General features: G+C 43.2%; 1 protein-coding gene across 4 annotated transcripts in view; it reads right to left on the bottom strand.

The window, feature by feature from the left end:
- The window catches only part of DENND5A (DENN domain containing 5A), a 341,747-nt gene that overhangs the window by 197,743 nt on the left and 121,348 nt on the right, over nt 1-22,656 (bottom strand). The gene's annotated exons all lie outside the window — the stretch shown is intronic.

Genomic DNA, 22,656 nt, shown 5'->3' with positions numbered 1-22,656 from the left:
AAAATTTGCAACAAAAACAGTCATCTCCAACCATGTCGCAGGTTACGCAGGGCACCTGGAAAATGTTAAGTTATTATGGTCACTGTGTAGTTGTCAAAATTGGTGTTTCCAGATTATATATTGGCAGTAGCGGTCGGCAGTAGGTGTTTCTATAGGGCGGTGACGTGGGCAGGAGGAGGGGCAGGGTGGGGGGAAATAATGTATGGATTACGGAGTTTTACAGGTAAGTAAACATTTAAATACATAAAACGAATTTCGTTGCGCACACTGCATCACCAATGCAGTGTGCGCAACGAAATTCGTTTTATGTATTTAAATGTTTACTTACCTGTAAAACTCCGTAATCCATACATTATTTCCCCCCACCCTGCCCCTCCTCCTGCCCACGTCACCGCCCTATAGAAACACCTACTGCCGACCGCTACTGTATATTGGACTATGATATCTGAACAGTATATCAAGGGTCTGACGACGAATGGCGGTGAATCAAAACAGGCCCTTGTGTGCGGACTATATCAGCCCACTTTCGCTGAATTCAATGTATCTACTTACACAGGATGTACTTTACTCCCAGAACGCTATGGAAAATTTGCCAGCCCGCTGTGTTCACGCTGTTCTCTAGAAGCAAGCACTTTTCTTTGTATAACCTGGTCATGTGCCATTCTCACACCATTTTGGTCCATGATTGAACGCATGCTAGTGGCAGTGCTGAGTAGACCCATATCCCTTACACTAAAAATTGAACTTTTAGGTTTGCGGAAGATTAGAGAGGGTCCTGAGCTGATTGCACCTGTAGGAAAGTGCCCCTTGTTGTCATGGTCACCCCCACATTTTGCTACTGGTACTGATATTTTTCGACTGATGTGCACTGGGCCCTTGCTAACCAGACCCCTGTGCCAGTGCTTTTCCCTAAAAACAAGGTAAAATGGTCTAATTGTAACACAATTGGGACACCCTTTATCACTCCAGTAAGTCTCTGGTAAGTGGTACCCCAGGTACCTAGGGCATGAGTACTAAAGTGGGTCCCTAAGAGCTGCAGCACGTATTATGCCACCCTAAGGGACCCCATAAAAATTGCATGCAGCCTGCCATTGCAGACTGTGTGTCATGGTGCAAACCATGAGTGCCATGGCTCACTCACTGTGAACGACATGAACAACATGGCACACTCACTGGGTATTATGCTAAAGTCACTGCATGTAATATATGTAACCCACCCCTAGAGTAGGCCTTAGATGACCATGCCAATGCAGATGGCCTTACCACGTTTTTCCACTCAGAAAATGAAGATTCTCTTGGGAAAGGTTAGTCTCATCCCCTTTCATCTGAGGTGGAAGGGGGTCGTGTAGGAAAGTGGCTCTTTTTGTCATGGTCACCCCACTTTTTGCCAATGGTACTTATTTTTTTTGACTGGTGTGCACTGGATCCCTGCTAACCAAGGACCCTGTCGTCTAACTGTAACACAATTGGCATACACTTTAGCACCCCTGAAAGTACCTAGGGCATGGGTACTAAAGACGGTCCCTAAGGGTAACAGCATTTATTATGCCACCCTAAGGGACCCCCATACAAATTGCATTCAGCCTGCCATTGCAGACTGTGTGTCATGGTGCAAACCATGAGTGAAAACATGACATGGTACACTCACTGTGTGTCATGCCAAAGTCACTGTATGCAATATATGTAAGTCACCCATACAGCAGGCCTTGTAGACCTAAGGCAGGGTGTATTATATTACATGTGAAGGCATAGCTGATTGAGCAGCTATGCCTCAGTGCTGTCTAGTTCAGTTACTAAATGGTACAAGTGAACAAAGAAGCCAACTAGCGCTGGTCAGTACAAGTACCCCAGCTACATGATGACTTTACTGAAACCTATGGTGTTTGGTATCAAACAGCTTGTCTTAATAAATCTTTACTGTTGCCAGTACTAGAATTATTATGACATACACACAAAGGGCAACTTAGAGGTGCCCCCTCACCCCTGAAAAACCTACCAGTAACTAGTTGGCTGACTGGTCTCAACCAGCCTGCTACCACAGACAAGTTTCTGACCTCCTGCAAGTAACAGCCCATGCTCCCTGTGACCCGAAACAATTCCTTCTCTGGAGGAAGGTGTTTACACCTCCTCCAGCAGGATGGCTTGTGATTTAGCATATCAAGGCCAGGGGCTTCAAAGCCCCTGGAGCCTTTGATATGGGACCCTGGCTTCCCTCAGACCTGAGGCGCATTTGGCACCAAAACAAGTGGGAAATTAGCTATGCAAGCAGGCTTGTTTCACCATCAGGCTATTCACACCCTTAAGGTGGGCTACCTGATGTGCTTCATAAAAAAAGAGTTCCACAATCTTTGTTTTGGTGAAATTAGGAACTCTGGGACAGGGTTATGCCCACTCCCCACATGAAGTGGTCACATAGGGGATGTAAGGACCGCAGGGGTAAGTAGCCCATTGGCTACTACCTTTCACTGCCCTTAATGCCCTAAATTTAGTATTTAGGTGGTCCCCTGACACTAGGAACTCAGGTGTGTCTTCGTGAAGGAAGAAGAAGGATAAAGAAGAAACGAAGTTGTGGAACTGTTGACCAGCATCAACGTTGACAAAAAACTCTGCCTGACTGCTGCTTTCCTGACACCGACTCTTCCAGAACCTAAACAGCCTCCCCAAACACTTGGAGGTCTGCCCAGCACTTCCTTGACCCAGCAACATATCCCTTGAAGTGGAGGAGCCACTGCAGCTATCCAGTACCCCAGCAAGAGATCTTTGTGCTTCAGGGGGTTAGATCCATCCCCTTGTCAAGTTTGGATATGCCCGGAGAGCCACCCTGCACCAATACCCAAGGAACCAGAGCCAGATTCAAGCACCAAGGCTTGTTTGTACTCAGTCGGAACACCACCACTACCAAAACTTACCTGCAGATCGAGGGACGCCGAGAGCAGCCATCTAGACAACGAGAGTGGCCCTGCTGAGTTTCTTTTCTCTCTTCTGTAGGAACGCCGAGAACCATGAGAGACTCCAATTCACTGACCCCCGGGACAAAACACCTCTGCACCCGAGCTCTCCAGCCTGGGTTCAAGTAAACCAAAAGTGCCTCTGTGGTCCTGAGACCCTCTTTGGGATCTGCAGGACTGGTCTCCCAGTCCCTCCTTGCAGGCTCTTTCTTACAGGTACTTTTCCCATAGTGCGTAGCATTCAAGGCTACCACCGCTGCACCCGGACCCCAACTCTTGGTGCCCTCTTGGACCTTGGCCCCTACTTACCTTAAATCCAGGAGAACAGTCCTGTAAGTCGTATGCAAGTGTGTCTATGCACAGAATGTTTCTCCCTTAGGATAACATTACTGCATTCAAAGCTCATGCCTCAAATCTGTCATTTTCTACTGTTTTTACTGTAAAATTTGAAAACTTCTAAAGTACTTACCTGACTCCAATAATCTTGGTGTCTAAAATTATATAAAAAGATACATTATCTTTCTAAATTGATTTTGAGTTTCTTCTTGAGTTTGTCTTAGTTATTGACTCTGTGTGTTCAACAAATGCTTAACACTATCCTCTGATAAACCTAAACTGCACACCCACACAAGAGAGAATGTAGTATTATTCATTTAAGCCCTGTAAGCCAATAAGAGTCATCTGTACTTTCTACACAGTGGACCTCTTTTTGGTACACTACATAAAAAGCCAGCTTTGGTGAGTGGCATAGCAGCACATGGAGTGAGACGTGCCTTGTGGAGTCTCGGTGCCCCTGCAGCCTTGCGGTGGTCCCGACCGAGGGAAGTGGCCAGTCACACAGAGCCGTATGAGAGAGGGGAACAAATAGTGTGGCCCGTAGCAGTCTGCGTGGCTCTGAGAGATACGCTGGGGCCTGCCGCACGACTGCGCACTCACAGTGACTGACCCGATTGGGATCGACTGGCGACAAGTTAGGCCTGAAACTCCCATTGCTCCGGTCTGAGGGCCCTTGCTGTCGCCGCCAGCTTCAGTGCGGTAACAGCCCCTGGGCTGGGTGCTCACTGGACTCTGGCCCCTTAGAGCTGCCCCACCAATCCCTTGTGGGGTACACTGGTGTGGGCCTTCCCCCCACGGCTGGATCAGCGGAATTTATTTTGCCCCGAGACTGCAGAAGGCTTCTCGACGGAGGCTGAGGTTCACCACTGGATGCCGGACTGCGCCCTGAGAGGAGTTTAACCGGATGACCTGGACCTGGGACACCTGGAGATCAGAAAGGCTTGGCAGAGATCTGAACACACCAGAGAGGTAAGGGTTGATTGGCTGTTGAGTTGTGCAGCAGGATTGACTCTCCGCCCATGCCTCAGAACTGTCTCTTAAAGCCCCTGGTCTACTGATGGATTCGCTCGCCTGGAGCCCTAGCTAGTTTGAAGTCCCTGGATGGGTGCTAATAGTGTATTGGGGCATAAGGGGCACCAACTGTGATCGCACAGCGGGCATCGCCCCCTACCCCTGGGGTGTAGTCTGGCTCCCTTTACATCACAAAAGATCGGGATTTGACCCTCTGTAGCCATTAAGATGTTGTAGGAAACCATTTGTAGACCTGGCTCATGGTAAACTCGTCTAGCCTATCGCATTGACACCGTAAACCTCAATGGTATAACTCCTACCGCTCTGTGGCCCTACCTAACCGCCAGGGGAAGAAATCCTTGTGAGCCTTGCACCTGGTTTACTCTGTGCTGTCGTGTGACAGCTTACGCCAAAACATGCGTCAGCATCACTATTAACAGCCACTGCAGTCCCTGAGCACCTTCTCAGCTCGGCCGGGGGTGTGGCCGTTTCCACACTATGGGAGCTGAACTGAAATATAGCACTGGGCATTAGACAATAACATAGCCTACTCAGAGGAGACTGAGGCCACTTTAGCATTTGTCCAAGAACTTCCCAGGTGTCCAACTTTGCTGAAGAACTGTACCGGTCATTGGCCGTCTGGAGGGCAGTGAGACTCATCTGTGACCCAATTGCACATTGAGAGAGGTGCCATCCCAGGAATATGTTACGCTCCAAAGCTGGTAAAGAATCTACATCAAATCGAACCAGAGATAACCCAGTTAATACCCTGTGGCTCAAGTCCGGCCCTCCGGCTCCTGCCCCAATGGAGTCTCTACCAAAGGTGGTGGCCGAACCGCTTCGTCCAGCTAAATGAACACCTTCCTCCAGGAAATTAAATCAGAGATCAGCTCTCTCAAAACTGAATTCAAGACCTGCCTTAAAGAGCTGAAGAGAGACATCACAGAAATGGGGGAACGAGTCAATAACTTGGAGCGCACAGTAGACAACCGGACAGAAGATCAGGAGAACCTCTGGAAGAGAATCGCTGCATTAGAAGATCAACACATTGAACTTCAGATAAAACAGGACGACTTGAAAAACCGAAGCAGACGGAATAACCTCTGAATCAGAGGCGTCCCTAGAGGAGCAGAGGGTTCAGACACAATGACCTTCACAGTAGACCTGCTCCACAAAATCAGAGGTGACAATGATGCCTTACCGCCCGCCCTAGACAGAACTCATGGGTTGCCATGCCCCCGGAACGCCCAGACCTTGTGGCAGATATTCTCACCAAATAAAAAACTTTCGCTGTGAAAGAAGCTATCTTGAAGGCCTCAAGAAGTAAGATGGAATTAACCTACAAGGAGTACACTATCTAACTTTACCAGGACATCGCTCCAGTAACTCTGCGGCGATGTAGGGACTTTAACCCAATTACAGATAAGTTGCGTGAACTTCACATTAAACATCAATGTGGGCACCCTTTTGCCTTGATCTTCACCTGGGAGGGTAGACATGGAGTAATGCATTCCCTACGAGAGGCAAAACAGATCTTACAACTCTTGATATCCTACAGGGAGGCTAGCCCCTCTCGGCCGCTCTCCTTATCTAGGGAACCCATATGCCCAGAGTGATCCAAGGTGTCCAGGCCGAGACCACGTGAAATATTACAAGATCTCGATATAGGAACCAATTTACAGACAGACAGTGGGTTGAAAACCAAATGTACCTTTACACCAGTAGGGCATCGCCCCACTGCTTTCTGGACGTGCGAGAAGGCAGAAACGTAAATGGTAATAACTACCATTTTATGTTTCTGTCTTCTGGCACGGCGAGAAAGCAGAAGTACAAGTGCCTGGTTGGGGTGAGGGTGCCCAAACAGTCAATATGAACAACAGTGAGCAAGCCACTCCCCCCTGCCCTCGAGCAGGACCGCCCATGCTCTCTTCTTCTCTATGGAGGCTGCAAAATGGCCCGGGTGGGGCGCGCTCCGCTGTGCCTCACAACGTTCTGATTGGCGGAGGGGAGGGAGGGAGGCTGCCTTTCTTAGATGACGTGGGCTGCAGGTCGGAACTTGAAGATGGTGGACGGCGGGAGTCGGACTCTGGACCTATCCAGAAGCGGGACGGTAAGTTTTATTTAATATTTGTCTATTGTCTTTAATTAAACGCCTGCCCCCTATCCCCCCGCAACAACCCCATTTCCTCCCACCCACCCTTCATGCTGGCCGCAATTGCCTTTGATGGGGATTAGTTAGGTAGGGTAAACAGTCAAAATATCGATTACAGTAATTTCGACCACACTAATATCGAGTTGCAAATATCGATAGGACAGAATATCGATGGCCAGAATATCGATGGCCAGAATATCGACCCTAAGGTAAGTAATATCGAAATTAATTATATCGATAGCATATATATCGATGTAAGTAATATCGAAATCACTAATATCGATAGCATATATATCGATGTAAGTAATTTCGATTTACTAATATGTGTTAGAAATTTTAGTTAAGTATTTAAAGTAATTGTTATAATATGTGTTTAATATGTTTTTATAACTTAAAGAAATATAAAAGTAAATTATATGTTTTACTACCAGAGCGGGTTGTGGGTTTTTAGGGGAATAGGGTGGGAAGTAATTTATTTGTAATTAAATAATTATTTTTTAATGATTAATTTATTTTTCAATTAAATATTAATTGCCAATGAATTATTTTAATTGATTAATTGATTAATTAATTGATAATTTATGTATATTTTTAAGTAAATTATATGTTTTACTACTGGAGCGGGTTGTGGGTTTATAGGGGAATAGGGTGGGAAGTAATTTATTTTTAATTAAATAATTTTTTTAAAAAGATTAATTATTTTACAATTAAATATTAATTGTCAATTAATTATTTTAATTGATTAATTGATTAATTAATTGATAATTTATGTATATTTTTAAGTAAATTATATGTTTTACTACTGGAGCGGGTTGTGGGTTTATAGGGGAATAGGGTGGGAAGTAATTTATTTTTAATTAAATAATTATTTTTAAAAGATTAATTATTTTATAATTAAATATTAATTGTCAATTAATTATTTTAATTGATTAATTAATTGATAATTTATGTATATTTTTAAGTAAATTATATGTTTTACTATTGGAGCGGGTTGTGGGTTTATAGGGGAATAGGGTGGGAAGTAATATAATTGTAATATTAATTAATTTTGGGTAAAGGAGTACTTTTAGTGTTAGGGTCAGTTTTCAGTTTTTGGGTAAAGGGGTATATTTAGGGTTCAGAGTTAGTTTTCAGTTTTTGGGTAAAGGGGTATTTTTAGGGTTCAGGGTCAGTTTTCAGTTTTCAGTTTTTGGGTAAAGGGGTATTTTTAGGCTTCAGGGTCAGTTTTCAGTTTTTGGGTAAAGGGGTATTTTTAGGGTTCAGGGTCAGTTTTCAGTTTTTGGGTAAAGGGGTATTTTTAGGGTTCAGGGTCAGTTTTCAGTTTTTGGGTAAAGGGGTATTTTTAGGGTTCAGGGTCAGTTTTCAGTTTTTGGGTAAAGGGGTATTTTTAGGCTTCAGGGTCAGTTTTCAGTTTTTGGGTAAAGGGGTATTTTTAGGCTTCAGGGTCAGTTTTCAGTTTTTGGGTAAAGGGGTATTTTTAGGGTTCAGGGTCAGTTTTCAGTTTTTGGGTAAAGGGGTATTTTTAGGCTTCAGGGTCAGTTTTCAGTTTTTGGGTAAAGGGGTATTTTTAGGTTTCAGGGTCAGTTTTCAGTTTTTGGGTAAAGGCGTATTTTTAGGGTTCAGGGTCAGTTTTCAGTTTTTGGGTAAAGGGGTATTTTTAGGGTTCAGGGTCAGTTTTCAGTTTTTGGGTAAAGGTATTTTTAGGCTTCAGGGTCAGTTTTCAGTTTTTGGGTAAAGGGGTATTTTTAGGGATCAGGGTCAGTTTTGACTACTGTTGCACTCTCTGGAGTAGGAATAGTAATTTTTACCCTTATGTTATCCAATGTTTTATATAATTAATTGTAAAAAAAATTTTTTTTATTTTTTATTACTTACATTTTATTTATGTTATTGTTTTATGTTTGTAAATGTTAATTAGTAAATTAGAATATATTTTATTAATTTATAAATTAGTAAAATAACTATTAATACTTATTGTTCTGTATTTATATATTATATATTTAGTGTATATATTTAATTAATGTATTAGTAATATATATGTATTAATTATTTAATTTTAAACATTTTTAGATACTTTTAAATATGTATAATTTATTTATTAGTGTTATATACTTAATTTTACATTTATATATATTTAAAAAAATATCGATATTTTTAACATCGATATTTTTTACATCGATATTAAATTTTCGATATTTTTGTACTTACCATGTTGTAGATAGGATGTCGATATTTTTGCCTTCGATATTGTTGACACGATATTCTTGTAGGTCGATATTTGTGATTTCGATATTCTGTCAGTGATCCGTTAGGTAGTCCAGGAAAGCATTATTGTCAAAGGGCCCCAAGAACATGCTACAGAGCCTGTAAGTCACGGGTGCTAAGGAGTGATAATCAACACTGGTATGATTGCACGGAAGTAAACCTAACTAAAGACCATCAACAGTAGCTGATTAAGTCCTATCAGCCCACCCAATGGCGGAGCCTCATCATGTAGGACTCCAATACCAAGGTAAGTGTGCAATCGCCCAGTTGTCAATTAGCGATGCATTACTCGACCGAGGTAAGGTCACCACCGTTGTTAGACTTGAGTGGTCTCCCACTCAAGTCTAACAACGGTGGTGACCTTACCTCGGTCGAGTAATGCATCGCTAATTGACAACTGGGCGATTGCACACTTACCTTGGTATTGGAGTCCTACATGATGAGGCTCCGCCATTGGGTGGGCTGATAGGACTTAATCAGCTACTGTTGATGGTCTTTAGTTAGGTTTACTTCCGTGCAATCATACCAGTGTTGATTATCACTCCTTAGCACCCGTGTCTCCCACTCAAGTCTAACAACGGTGGTGACCTTACCTCGGTCGAGTAATGCATCGCTAATTGACAACTGGGCGATTGCACACTTACCTTGGTATTGGAGTCCTACATGATGAGGCTCCGCCATTGGGTGGGCTGATAGGACTTAATCAGCTACTGTTGATGGTCTTTAGTTAGGTTTACTTCCGTGCAATCATACCAGTGTTGATTATCACTCCTTAGCACCCGTGACTTACAGGCTCTGTTGTTTTTTAGGTAGTCTTACAGGGGGTATTAGCCTGTTTTGTCGGTAAACATTTCCCTCGGACCCCCTCTTACGAGTTGTTTAGATACCCCAAGAACATGCCACATGGAAACATGTTCAGTTTCATAACGTGGTGCGTCATTATTAGATCGTTTTATCTACGATCATATTCAGTCTCTCTGCCGCGATAACATTAGGAACGTATGCCGCTGGTTGCCCTGTGTAAAATCCGAATCCAACGTGCAGGAATCCCGTTGCCTTTCTCCCCGCAGTATAGAGGGTTTTATTCACTCATCTCTGTGCGACGGCCTATTGTTTTTATCAGTAGATAGAGGCACACAACTCACCTGGCTGGCCGAGAAGGGATTATCGAGCCGGGGCCAACTGGTACCTCAGAGTTCAAACACCAGTAAGCTTCTCTGGCGGAGGGGCAGCTTGTTTACATTTAATTAGGCTTTTCTGCTGCCTCGGCGTTCCAGGTTATGTATCGGTGTCTTTAAGCTGCTTTGAAGGGGGCTGGGATTTAATTAGTAAACTGTCTGTAATTACCAGATTACATCTGAATGCAGCGGGTATTGAATAGGAATTGCACTATAATAGGGCAGCATAATAAACTGGTTTAAAATGAATGATTACCAGGGCAAAAGGGAAGCGGGAATCATTGGAAAAAGAAGGTAGTACTTTCATGGGCTCCCTTGCACAGGTTCCTGCTTGACCCAGCGAGTCTGCCCAATTTCGCAAGATTCCACTCAAAAATGCAAATCCCATTTGGGTCCACGTCTTGCACCAAGTTTGCGATTTAATTTCCTTTGTGGTGTTTACGAAATCTGAATAACAACTTTATCTCCTTTATCTCCAACTCTCTTCCCATTTAATTACTTATGCCTCGGCTCTCCAGTCTCCTATAATGGGCACGCCCTTATTGTGCTGTTGACAGTCTGTCGTTGTCATTTGTTCCTTTCCAATATTTCAGGCGTATTCAGTCATTCCGAGCGTTTCATCAGAGGATGTAGCTGTTCCATCTCAGTGCTCTCTCTAGATCTAGAAACTTGAACAGCCTCTAGGGCTACAGATGTACAGATGATAGTGTTTAGTCTCTGCTGGACACGCTTGTTTGTCATGTGCTATATTCAGCATACTTGGTGACATTTTGGCTTGGTAAGAGGGCCTAGCTGGTAGTGGATGGAGTCTTAATATTTTGAACTGTAGAGCAGATTTTGATTTTTTTGATTTTGAGATTACGAGTTCTGAAATTGTTTGGGAAAATGTTACCTGAGCCACAAATCAGATTGGGTGCAATTATTTGACGCTGACATGCTGTAATACCTGTACCATACCACTGTAATTACACTGAGCCCTTGGTGCAGCCTTTTGAAATCGTGCAAGGACAACATGACAAAAGATACGAGTGGGCTGGACCTGAGCTTCCTGAACGAAGAAAAGGTGAACAAGGTCCTGCACGTGTTGGAGAGAGATGATCAGCTGAGCAGGAAAGAGTGGGACAGAGTCAGGTACCTCGCAGGGGACTGGGGTAACTTGTATATGGAGCCTAGGGCACGGGGTGTCTGGGGAGAGCACGTGTGTGTCTGTCTATTTCTCTCCAGGGACTTGCAGCCTCTCAGCTACTACCTTCTGTGGAGCGTGCACTGACATATGGTACTTCTAGCCGAAGATTTTTAACCATTTGGTTACCATACTACCAAGAATTTAACAGGAATGTGAGAACTACTTACGCATATATTTGGGAAAATTGAGACTTAAGACCAGGTTAGGATGTTGTATGGTTTGATTTTATTATGTTAAAGTGTGTTTGTTATGCAGGTAAAGGGCTGGCACATAACAGTTACAACATGTTATGTAACTTGCACCCTGCTGTGTTGCAGGATGTTGTATGTTATGATATATAATTATGTTCAGATATGTTGTGGTCTGTTATCTAGAATGTTTTGCATTACTATGACATATATGTGGTTCGGGGTCACTCGCTACGCTCGCTCGCCGTGCTGCAATACGAGAATTGTTTAAGCCTCACCACTTTCAAATGTCACCAGCCGCCACTGCTTTACACCCATGTTACCACCTAAGAATATGATTGATTGTTTTTATAAAACAACACACACACACACACACAGCTCCCCCCACCCCTTCCCAAATGACTAGCATCTTTAACACAGTTTTTGAAACTTGTAAGCATAGCCCACCATAAAAGATTTGAGACCTCAGGATTTCTAAAATTAACTAAGGGTGTCTGAAACCTAAGAATATGATTGATTGTTTTTATAAAGCAGTAACAAATGACCTGCACAAACTAGAGGACAAATTACAACGTGCACCCCGAGAGTCTAAGATAACTTAACTAGGGCAGAAAGAACAGCCCTGTATCAATTGAATGAATATTCAAATCTAGCTATTAAAGAAGCAGACAAAGGGGGCAACATTGTGTTGAAGGATGAGGACTACTACACAGGAGAAATCGACAGTCAATTATCTGACAGGGATTCGTACATTAAGATTCTAAAGAATCCAATGCAGGAAGTTAACACTCTAATTGAGAAGACACTGAGATACTGGCAGAGTGCTGGTCTCCTATCCGATATGGATTTCAAGTATATGTTCAATCCAACCCCAAGAGCAGCTTATATATATACTCTGCCCAAGAAACATAAAAATCCAACAGCTACAGCTCCTCCAGGCAGACCCATAATTTCAGGGATAGTGGGGCCGACTGAGCGTATCTCGGAGTTCATTGACATCTTTTTACAACCTATTGTGCTAAACTTACCGGCTTTTATTGAGGACACTAAAGATCTTCCCAATAAATTAGAAGATCTGTTCTGGACTTATGAACTCATCTTTGTGACCTTAGATGTGAGTGCTCTATACACCAGCATTCCTTTTGAGAAAGTGATGGAAGCTCTTACTTACTTTTTATCCAAACAAGACGCGATGCTGTACGAACACACTAATGCTACTTGAGCTCACGCATATGACACTCAACAACAAATAATTCATGCACAACGGGACATGGTATAGACAACACTAAGGGGTAGCCATGGTTGCTAAATCTTCCCCATTGTTTGACAATATATACATGGGTTTTTTGAGCAACATCATATTTGGAGAGTCTGTCCACCCAATTTGAAAAACCTCATTGTCTATTGGGGCAGATTTATTGACGACATCCTTATGATTTGGGGGGGGGGGGGTAACAGGAAGACTCTAGATGAGTTTATTGAATATGTCAATGTGTATCAATACAATTTGAGCTTTACACATAATATCAACACTAGCCATATAGACTTTCTTGACATCACACTCTTTGTAGAGAATGACAATTTGAAGTGTAAGCTCCATCGTAAAACTACAGCATGCAACTCAGTGTTGCACGCCAGTAGCGCCCATCCTGGTTCTCAAATCCGTGCACAACCCTTTGGCGAGATGAGTCGTCTAAGGAGGAAATGCAGTAATGACAGTATTTTCCAACAGGCGTTAGACACTCTCAAAAGATGTTTTCTCATTAGAGGTTACTATCGCACTACATTAGACGGAGCCCAAACTAGAATCGACAGAACTAAATGTACAGGACTCCTAAAATCCAATACTAAAAAGAAGAGGAATAAAGAGAGAAAAGAAGTTGCACTTGTAATTTAATTCACAGAGCAGTAATGTGTTCAAGACTATTTACAGACACTGGCATCTTTTGAAGTTAGACCATGATCTGGATCCATACATATCAAACAAGCCTCAGATAACATACAAGAGAGGTAGAACTTTGAAAAACATACTGAGTCCGACAATCATTAGCAATAGATGTAAGGAATAAACATGGACATGGTTACCAGTAAAACCCATTGGTTTTCATAAATGCTCAATGTGCAGTGTATGTCAATTTGCCGATAATACGATCACAAGTTTTAGTTACAATACCGGGCAAATACATAAGATATATCATTTTATGATTTGCAATACCAAATACATAGTGTATTGCATTATTTGCCAATGTAACTCAATCTATGTTGGTAGTGCCATAAGACTGCTCAAAGAGAAGATACAGGAACACATTAGAGCCATTCGTAATGGCAATACCAATTATCCACTAGCAGCGCATTACAATACTTCTCATACAACCTCTGAAGTATTGTGGATCAGATTTCAAGGTATTTGCATAGTGGAAGATGATATCTGTGGAGGAGACAAAATATCTGCTCTCAGAAAATTGGAATCTAAGGGCTAGATGTAGGTAAATCATTTTTACCGATTCTAAAATACTGAATTTTACCGATTCGGTATTTTAGAATCGGTAAATCTGATGTAGGTAATTATTTGGTATTTTTTACCGAATCCCTTAGGGCATGTATGTGTGCCACATGGCACAGGTGTACATGCACAGATTTGCATATACACAGGTATTCGTTATTTACCACCAACTAATAGTTGGTGGTAAATAACAAATCCTTAAAGCCCTGTGGCACTGTTTACAGTGCCACCTACATATCAAAATACAGATTCGGTAATTTTACCGAATCGGTAAATTTACCGATTCGGTAAAATTACTGAATCTGTATTTTGAGATGCCCTACATCTCAGTATCCAAATACCGGTCAGTAACGGCCGAAAATCGGTATTTTCGGCCATTACCGACCGGTATTTGGATACCTACATCTGGCCCTAAGTGGCTTATTAAATTGAGATCTGTTGACCAAGGGCTTAATACTCATAGAGAACTATATGTATTTTTTGCAAGACTGACAATTTTGTATATCAATATATATCATGGTATTCTTTATGGTATGGGATCCCTCTATTATTGCTCCTTTGGAGCCATGATATAAATGTAGTATAATCAAACAACATCCCTCCACTAATAAGAACGTATCTTGTGGGGTCTATTTTCAATAACAACAATGTATTGTTCTATTAAATGTATCAATTGACACAATGCTCCTTATACCGAGTCATGATATTGTGATTTTTTTGTAATGTACTATTGGAATATTGTGTTTCTTCTTCTTTTCTCTTTATTGAAAGTTGAAAATGAATGTATTCCTGTGACTCATTGAGCTGTTATGTCATCATTTTGGAAATAACTTTCCTGGTCTCTCCAACCTTCCGGTCTTATTATGATTGTTAATAACACAGAATGGTGATGGGGTTCTACATAACTTACACCGTCCTTTTGCTATAACACATCTTTAGTATACATTGTCACTGATGTGATGCCTCTGATTTTATTGTAGCGGTTTTTGTCTGAGTTGTAATTAAACAAGTCCTTGAGCCAGGTATATATAACAAGCTGGATTTAATAAAGCTTAGTTCCAAGTTAGGTTTCAAGTAGATAAGTAAAGATGACAAAATCCCCACCAGGAGCAGCCTCCCTGCTGCTCAGCCTGTATCCACCAACTGCCAGTCCACACATCTCCAGACCCCAAGCATCCCGTGACATCACACACACCCAACATTCCAAACATCATCAAGCACACAATCACTCCCTCTGGCCGAGCAGTAGGGAAGAGACAAGTAAGTTATAACAGTCTGACTCATATGTCTTTATACTCTCCCAGGAAAACATCAGCTAACATCCAGCAAATACTTGTCTTGCTATACTACTTATCGGGTGATACCCATCTCTCTATATTATGAGATCGAGGGACCTCTCTCAATATGTGTCTTGGATTTAGTCACCTTCTCTACATGGCACTATGGAACTTAATTTGTATAATAGGATCTTAAGTTCCAAAACATTGGTTTTACATTAACAACTGTGTTTTTAGAAATCGTGTCAATCCATATAACACACAACAAATGTATGTATTGTCCAAGAGAGATGGCGCTGGTTAATATTTTCTGGACCAAACAACAAATGCTTATTTGGAGTTAGCGGTAATTTTCGCTAAACCATTTTTTCGGACTTCAGTTAATTAAAGGTCCGCTTCTGAGGCATAGTGGTAAACACAAGTTGGCCGCCGATATTTTTATTTCATATACTGCGAATGCTTCATTTTATTGTTTTCATTGATGCATTTCTAGAGATTTATTTTACTGAGGTACCTCCCTGAGACACGATCTAGCGAAGTTATTTGTTTTGTTCACACTCATTTTATTTTTCATTGGACTATTCCACACACTTTAAGATGGCGTCTAGATTTACTTAGTGACACCCACATCATCGGCTATAGGTCACGTGATTCTCATGTGTTCCCAAGTCATGTGCCATTGAAGACAGAACGATTTAAAACAAGATGGCCACAAGCATATTTCCACTTACTTTGCGAGCGGACACTTCGCCATTGCTACAGGCAGGGCTTTAAGTGGAAAAAAAACTGGGGGTGCTCTAAAAGGGGCATGGTAAATTTCTTAAAGGGGTGTGGCCTATCTGATTAGGGGCGTGGTCTAAATCAAGATAACTAGCAATGTGTGCTTAAGAAAATCATGAAGTCACATTCAGCAAAGGATAATAAAATAGGCAAAAAAGTATATTTATCAAGTATAAGCCATAAAATACCAAACACTTTAAAAAAACATGTAAAAATGTACATTACTTAGAAATCTATAGCAGGATTTCTCAAAACCCTTGAACATATTCACTGTGTTTATTTTGCTGGGGTTTCTCACAATAATTTTCTTCAGCAGACCTTCTACCTTTTGCCAGCCAACTCTTTACATACAGCTTTGCGTCAAACATTTCAAATGGAGGACCATTGAGTTTTACCCATAAGCATGAAAAAATGGTCTCTGCAAGAAGAGAGGACATTGTTGGACTAGCAATTAAGTACATTGCGCTGAAATCTCTCTCGCAATCTGCATTACTTGCTGGCAGGGTTTCCATGCAAACAAGTAACTTTTTTAATGCTACACTAGTAACACCAAACAAAAACCGGGTCGTCTGCTCACCCTGCCTTTGACCTTTGAGGCCTGAAAATAGAGCCCCCTAGAACCCCCTTTCGAGGCCCCCCCAAAAACACTGGGGGGGCTCAGCCCCCCAGAGACCTCCCCACTTAAAGCCCTGGCTACAGGAGATACTTTGGCGTATGAGGTGAGTCTCGCGAGGTGCCGTTTAATATACATGACGGTATCTCCTTCCACATTATATATCGATTTTCAGTGGGGTTTTCATTTCGCCATTAGGTTGCGAACTTATCAGGGTTTTGCCTCGCCTTTTCGTCAGGAGGTTGCTGTGCTTTGCATCCAATGTTACACTTGGATCACACGAATAGTACCCAACCATTTTGAAAGCATTACGGTGTGTGTATGAGTATTAACAAGGGCTATAGTAATTTGTTTCGAGTGACCATGATACAGTCCTAATCACTCACTTGTTTATAAATATAGGACGGTCATTTAGCAGCACAGGGCATCCTATTTTGAAATCTTGGAACTCATCATTGATTCGTGTTGCATATCACAGCTGTTGCTTTTGGTTGAGTGCTTTTGGCAGTGATATTGGACACTGTCTGTTTTTATCTTGCATCAATATTGCACATGATATATATAGTGGTGGCTTACAAAAATGGCCCCATATTTATTATTAATTTATGTTATAACATTGACCACCCCATTATTTAGTGTATATACTTTAGGTCTCGACTGCCACTGAGAGGGACAGTACAACTATTTGTCTCGTACTTGAAAACTTCGTTATGCAATATTTACATATTCCTACCAGATCATCTACGAATGTCATCAAGTATATGATCACCTAGTGACATTCTGCGCAAGCAATATATCAGTTCGCAATAAGTCGCTCACCATTTCGAGATGATTATTTTTCATATTTTTTAGGTTTATGATTCTGCTAAACATGTCTTGTTTTAGGTTACTAACCTTGATGGTTGCCTAGTTGCTTTGTGGACTTCTCGCCTCATCTCCAATTAAAATTTCTGTGTGGGTTGCATATACATATGCTCCTACTTTTCAATGTTAGGATGTCTCATAACAAACTCCAGACAGGTCTGATAGACGCTTACATGTTTTCCGCTACTGCATGCCTTATTCAGATTAATATATAGTTTTTCATTTTTGCATATGATATATAGTTTGCAATTTCTTTATTTTATATAACTAGACCATTGGGTCCCTCCTATAAACATTTTGGGCTTTGAAATACACTACCGGAAGCACCATCTGGACAGTGCTTCATCGGATTACCTTGCTTCATTATTCCCATATTGGTGGGTTTCTTTTCAGAGCATTTAAATTAAGGACTTATTCACTTGGGTGTTTGGTGTTGGGAAATCTTAACTGTCTCCTGGGCATATTTGGAAACTTTCTTGTTACAGAAGTCCATGCTAGGGTCCATGCCACTTTCTTTTTCATCTTTTTTTTAATGTACACAAGTCTATGGTCCTGGTTGCACTTCTTTCTGGTCTTCTCTTCCCTCCGTTTTTTCGAGGACTCAAACACTGGTGGTTTTGGATCTTCTCCTCCTATATTAGAATTTGAATATATAAGAATTTTAATATATTTTTCCAATGGGTTCATCAACAATGATGCAATATTATGGGAGGTGTTATCTTTTCTTATTTAGGAATGATTAGGATAAACCGAAGGTTGTGAGGTTTTTCGATTTTTTTTGTATTAGGTGTTTTGAACTATATATTTTTGTATATATATAGCACATTGATTGTATAATATTGAATTTTCCAGCCTTGAAAAAGTCTTAGTACGGACAAAACGCGTGTCAGCTAAAATAGTGTGCTGGGAATCTTTAAGAAATCAATGAAAAGAAAAGTATTTATCAACTGTTGACGCTTCTGGACTAATTCAAATGCTCCACACATAACTTGAGGATATTGATTGTTTACATGTGCTCAGGAATATATTGGTTTCGGAAATGTGTTTAGTATTTGTCCAATATTATTCTTGGATTGGTATACATAGTAATGGGTGTGCTGTATCAGCTTCTTTTTTTGTGTACAAGCACGATATCATACAAAATCTCCGGACCATGGACGGCAGGAAGTCACCTGCCCATTCCTCTGCGGTCTCTGAGTAACATTGCACACCCTCCAGTCATGTCCGAATCACGGAGCGCCTGTCTACTCCGAGCATACCCCTAATCTAGCATACCTGCTTTGTGCCAAGAGAGGCGCCATTTTGAACTTATACATCCAGGAATGATTACCCAGGCGGAGTGAACATTCGAGCTCTGGTATCACCCACTGCTGGCGGCCATATCTATATCCAGAGCCTCGTATTGAACTTGAAACGAAACGAAGTGAGGGGATTTTCCCCTTATCCGGACGCGGGCTGGTTGCGGGGGGCGGGACCCTCAAACTGAGACGACTCCTTCTCTTTCAGCCTGCCCCGACCGATCCTACTCTTAGGAGAGTGACACCTCCGGAATGGCCCATGCCCTTGCAACAGGACTGTCCTTAGACTAGAATGGATCTTGTTGGCCCTGTTGGCCTTTCATTGTTTACGATTTTCCTTTATTTCTTTATTCTTTTCTTTCTCAACCTCACCGGGTGGGGGTTGAAGAATAACCTGAACTGGACTGCTCTATGACTGGAGGTGGACTTCACATGGGATTTAATAAGGCTTTTGTCTGCTGTTACTAGCCCTGGCCTTTGCTCTCCCAGGCCTCTCTTGCCCTTCTCCCTTCATGAACATCAAGCCACATATAAGATAGACAACCCCGGGGGGCAGCAGCCAACCGTCAGGAATAGTCCCTTTACAGACCAAACCCACACCACAAGCAACCCTTTTCGACTCTGGCAATGGGTACTACCTCTTGTATTAAAATTCTCTATCTTAATGTAAAAGGTCTTAACGCCCCACATAAAAAGAGCCCGGTATGGCACTAAATGCTCATACAAGACCCGGATATTATATTCCTACAGGAGACTCATCTTTTGCAATCAGACGCACATCGTATGGCCCATCCTAAGTATCCGATACAATACTGGGCATCCTCCACGACTAAGACCGTGGGAGTCGCAATCCTATTCAAGGCTGGGACATGTCGCAGAAAACTACGGGTGGTGAGCGATAGGGAGGGCTGGTTCATTCAAATTGAAATCTATCATGGGCCACTACCTCGCACTCTCCTCAATGTATATGCACCTAATCAAGCACAATACTTTTTTCTCAGAAACGTTTTGAGAGATCACGTGGCGCAGTAAGGGAACCAACTAATACTATGGTGAGATTTTAACTTGGTTTGGGAACTAGGTTTGGATCGTAGCTCTAATTATTTTCAGGGCACTAGGACGATGTCTGCGCCACTGAAGCAAACCCTCACCAACTTGGGCCTTATAGATGCCTGGCGCTACCATTATCCAGACACACGAGATTACTCTTACTTTTCTCATGCACACAGCTCATATTCGCACATTGATGACTTTCTCCTCTCCCATTCATTTGCGCGGGACATAGAACCTGCCTGTATCTCAGACATCTACATTTCTGACCACGCCCACCTGGAAGTTCTAGTACAAGGACTTGCTCATTCGGTCCTCCCCAGACCTCGAAGGCAATCCCCTCCCCCTTCCCCCCCCACATCCTGCACGATCTGACAGATGAGAGATATGGACAGAGATATCGGCCCACTTCGCATCCAACAACTTTCCTGAAAACCCGCTACTCTGTCCTGTGGGACGCCTTTAAGTCGACAACCGGGGGTGTTATTATATCAGTTGCGATAGCGTGCAGTTCCCAAACTCGATTAGTAGAGGCTGGCTTGGCCAGCGACATAAAAGCCCTGGAGCGACTAGAGCACTTGCAACACTCTAGAATGCATAAACGGCGTCTCGCTATGCTCTGGAGTCAACTGAGGGCACACAGAACAAATGGCGGAACGAACATTTTCTGGCACTAAAGCAGAGGTATTATGATGGGGCGGACAAGGTAGGTTCCATTCTTGCGCGTAGGCTGAGGCGGCGGGAGGTAAGGGCACATTTTGCAAAAGTAAAAAATACAGAAGACCCCTGGGCTATACCGGAGCAAGGCAAACTTAACGCCTTCTTACCTTTTACAAAGCTCTACTTGACAGAGACCACTAGCCCCGGGTGAGTCACATTCTCTTCCTCAACCTGCCTGTGGTCCCCCTAGACAAGCAACACTCACAGCTTCTTGAAGCGCCAATCACATCAACCGAGCTTCAATGGGCACTAAAGGACCTGACAGTTGGTAAAACCCCCGGTCCAGATGGTCTTCCGGTCCACTTTTATCACATATTTCTACAGCAAATACAGGACCAGTTGCTACGACTTTTTAACTCATTTACAGATAGTACCAGTCTTTCACCTACAATGGCAATGGCAGAAATAGCCCTCATCCTCAAGCCAGATAAGGGCCATACACGATGCTCATCATACTGCCCTATTGGACTCCTTAACACAGATGCCAAAATCTACACAAAAATCTGGCTAACCGACTAGAGCCCCACCTGCCCAGCTTAATGGACCCAGATCAAGTGGGGTTTATTCACCAATGCGAAGGGGCAGACACTGTTCATCAGCTAGCCCTTTTAGTACGAAAAGCCCATCGTCGAGACATTCCCGCCTGCTTATTATTTCTCGATGCTGAAAAAGCATTTGACCGTGTGGACTGGGCTTTTCTACGGGAGGGTCTTTAGAACATAGAGCTGGGACCCATAATGGTCTCTCGCATTATGGCATCATACGCTACCCCTCAGGTGCAGGTTAGGGTTAATGGCCAGCTCACACGCCCACTTTTTGCTGAATTGTTGATGTTCTTTGAAGTGTGCCCTGGGCTCCTGCAAAATCAGGCACCCAGGGCCTATGTTCCTTCCCTAAAACTGCATTGAAGCCTAAACCCAATTGGCCTCTCTGGCCACATGTCAGTCCCTGGTAAATGGTACCCCAGGTACTCAGGGCACTGTGACCAGAGAAGGCCTCTAGGGCTGCAGCACTTATTGTGCCACCCTTAGAGGTCCTGTACCCTAACACTCACACACTGCCTTTGCAGGCTGCGTGTCTTGGTGCAGAACAAAGTGAAGAGTCGACACAAACCACTGCCCTGGCGTACATCAGTCACCCCTCTAGCTGGGTGGCCTATGCCAGTGGTGAGGGTACAGGTGCATGAGCCCTGTACCCCTACAGTGCCCAAGTCCATTCCTGGGCACGGTAAGTACAGTGCTGCCATTAAGAGTATATGGTGCAGGGAGTTTGTCATTACGAACTCCAAAGCACCGTAATGGCTGCACTGAAGACGCGGAAGTTTAGTATCAAACTTGTCTGCAGATTAAAACCACACTGCAGCCAGTGTGGGATTTAACTTAAAATGCACAACAGAGGGCATCTTAAAGATGCCCCCTGTAACTCGACCAACTTATAGTAACCAGATTGAGTGGCTGCTTAGTCTGCCACCAACAGACATGTTTCTGGACCCCTGGGTCGAGAGCTGCTGCTCTCGGGGAACTGAAACAATGCACATCCTGGGATGAGGTGAAAAACCTCCTCCCCCAGGATGGGCAGTGTTCACGAAGGAGAAACTTCAAAGGCATGCCGCTTTTGTGAGCCTCTCCAGACCATTTGCTGCTTTCAGCAACTGGTCCCCATTGGTTCTACCCCCCACTTTGGGCAAGCGAACCGGCGGTAAAAACACGTGAGAAAGAGAGGTGTGCCCACCTCTGCCAATTCCACTCCGCAGGTGGGGGAGGCGAGGTGAAGCACAACCTCGAGTCCCCACCATCTTGAGGATGGGGGGACCCAACCAACCAAGGACAGGCTCCTGCCCCCCTCCCACTGGAGAGTGGCAGAATAGAGGGCATACCCACCCCAGGGAAGGGACTCATTGGTCCCTGCACTTTACCTACCTGTAACACCCCTAAATCTAGTATTTAGGGGGCACCCTGAACCTTGCTTCCTCAGATCCAACCTGACAACAAGAAGAAAAGAAGAAGGACCGAACAGCCGTGCAGCCAGCTAACAAGAGGAAGACACCCACTGACTTGGCAACAGTCCTACCTGCCTGTCTCCCCTCGAGCCTGCTCCTGCAAAAACCTGTTGTGTCCTGCAGCCAGCAACCTGAAAAACCACTGAGGACCTGCCTGCCTTCACTTCCAAAGACTGCTTCTCCTGTGAACACCGGATTTGTTTGACTACAAACTCTGGCAGTAGCCAGGGATGGCGAATCCAGTCCACTCAGCACCCGCCGAACCCGGCCCGAGCTCGAGTGGTAAAA

Source organism: Lissotriton vulgaris, chromosome 2_1, assembly GCF_964263255.1.
Source record: "Lissotriton vulgaris chromosome 2_1, aLisVul1.2, whole genome shotgun sequence".
NCBI lineage: Eukaryota > Metazoa > Chordata > Amphibia > Caudata > Salamandridae > Lissotriton > Lissotriton vulgaris.
The sequence above is the reverse complement of the archived record's forward strand: the minus strand, read 5'-3'. Positions and strand labels throughout refer to the sequence as shown.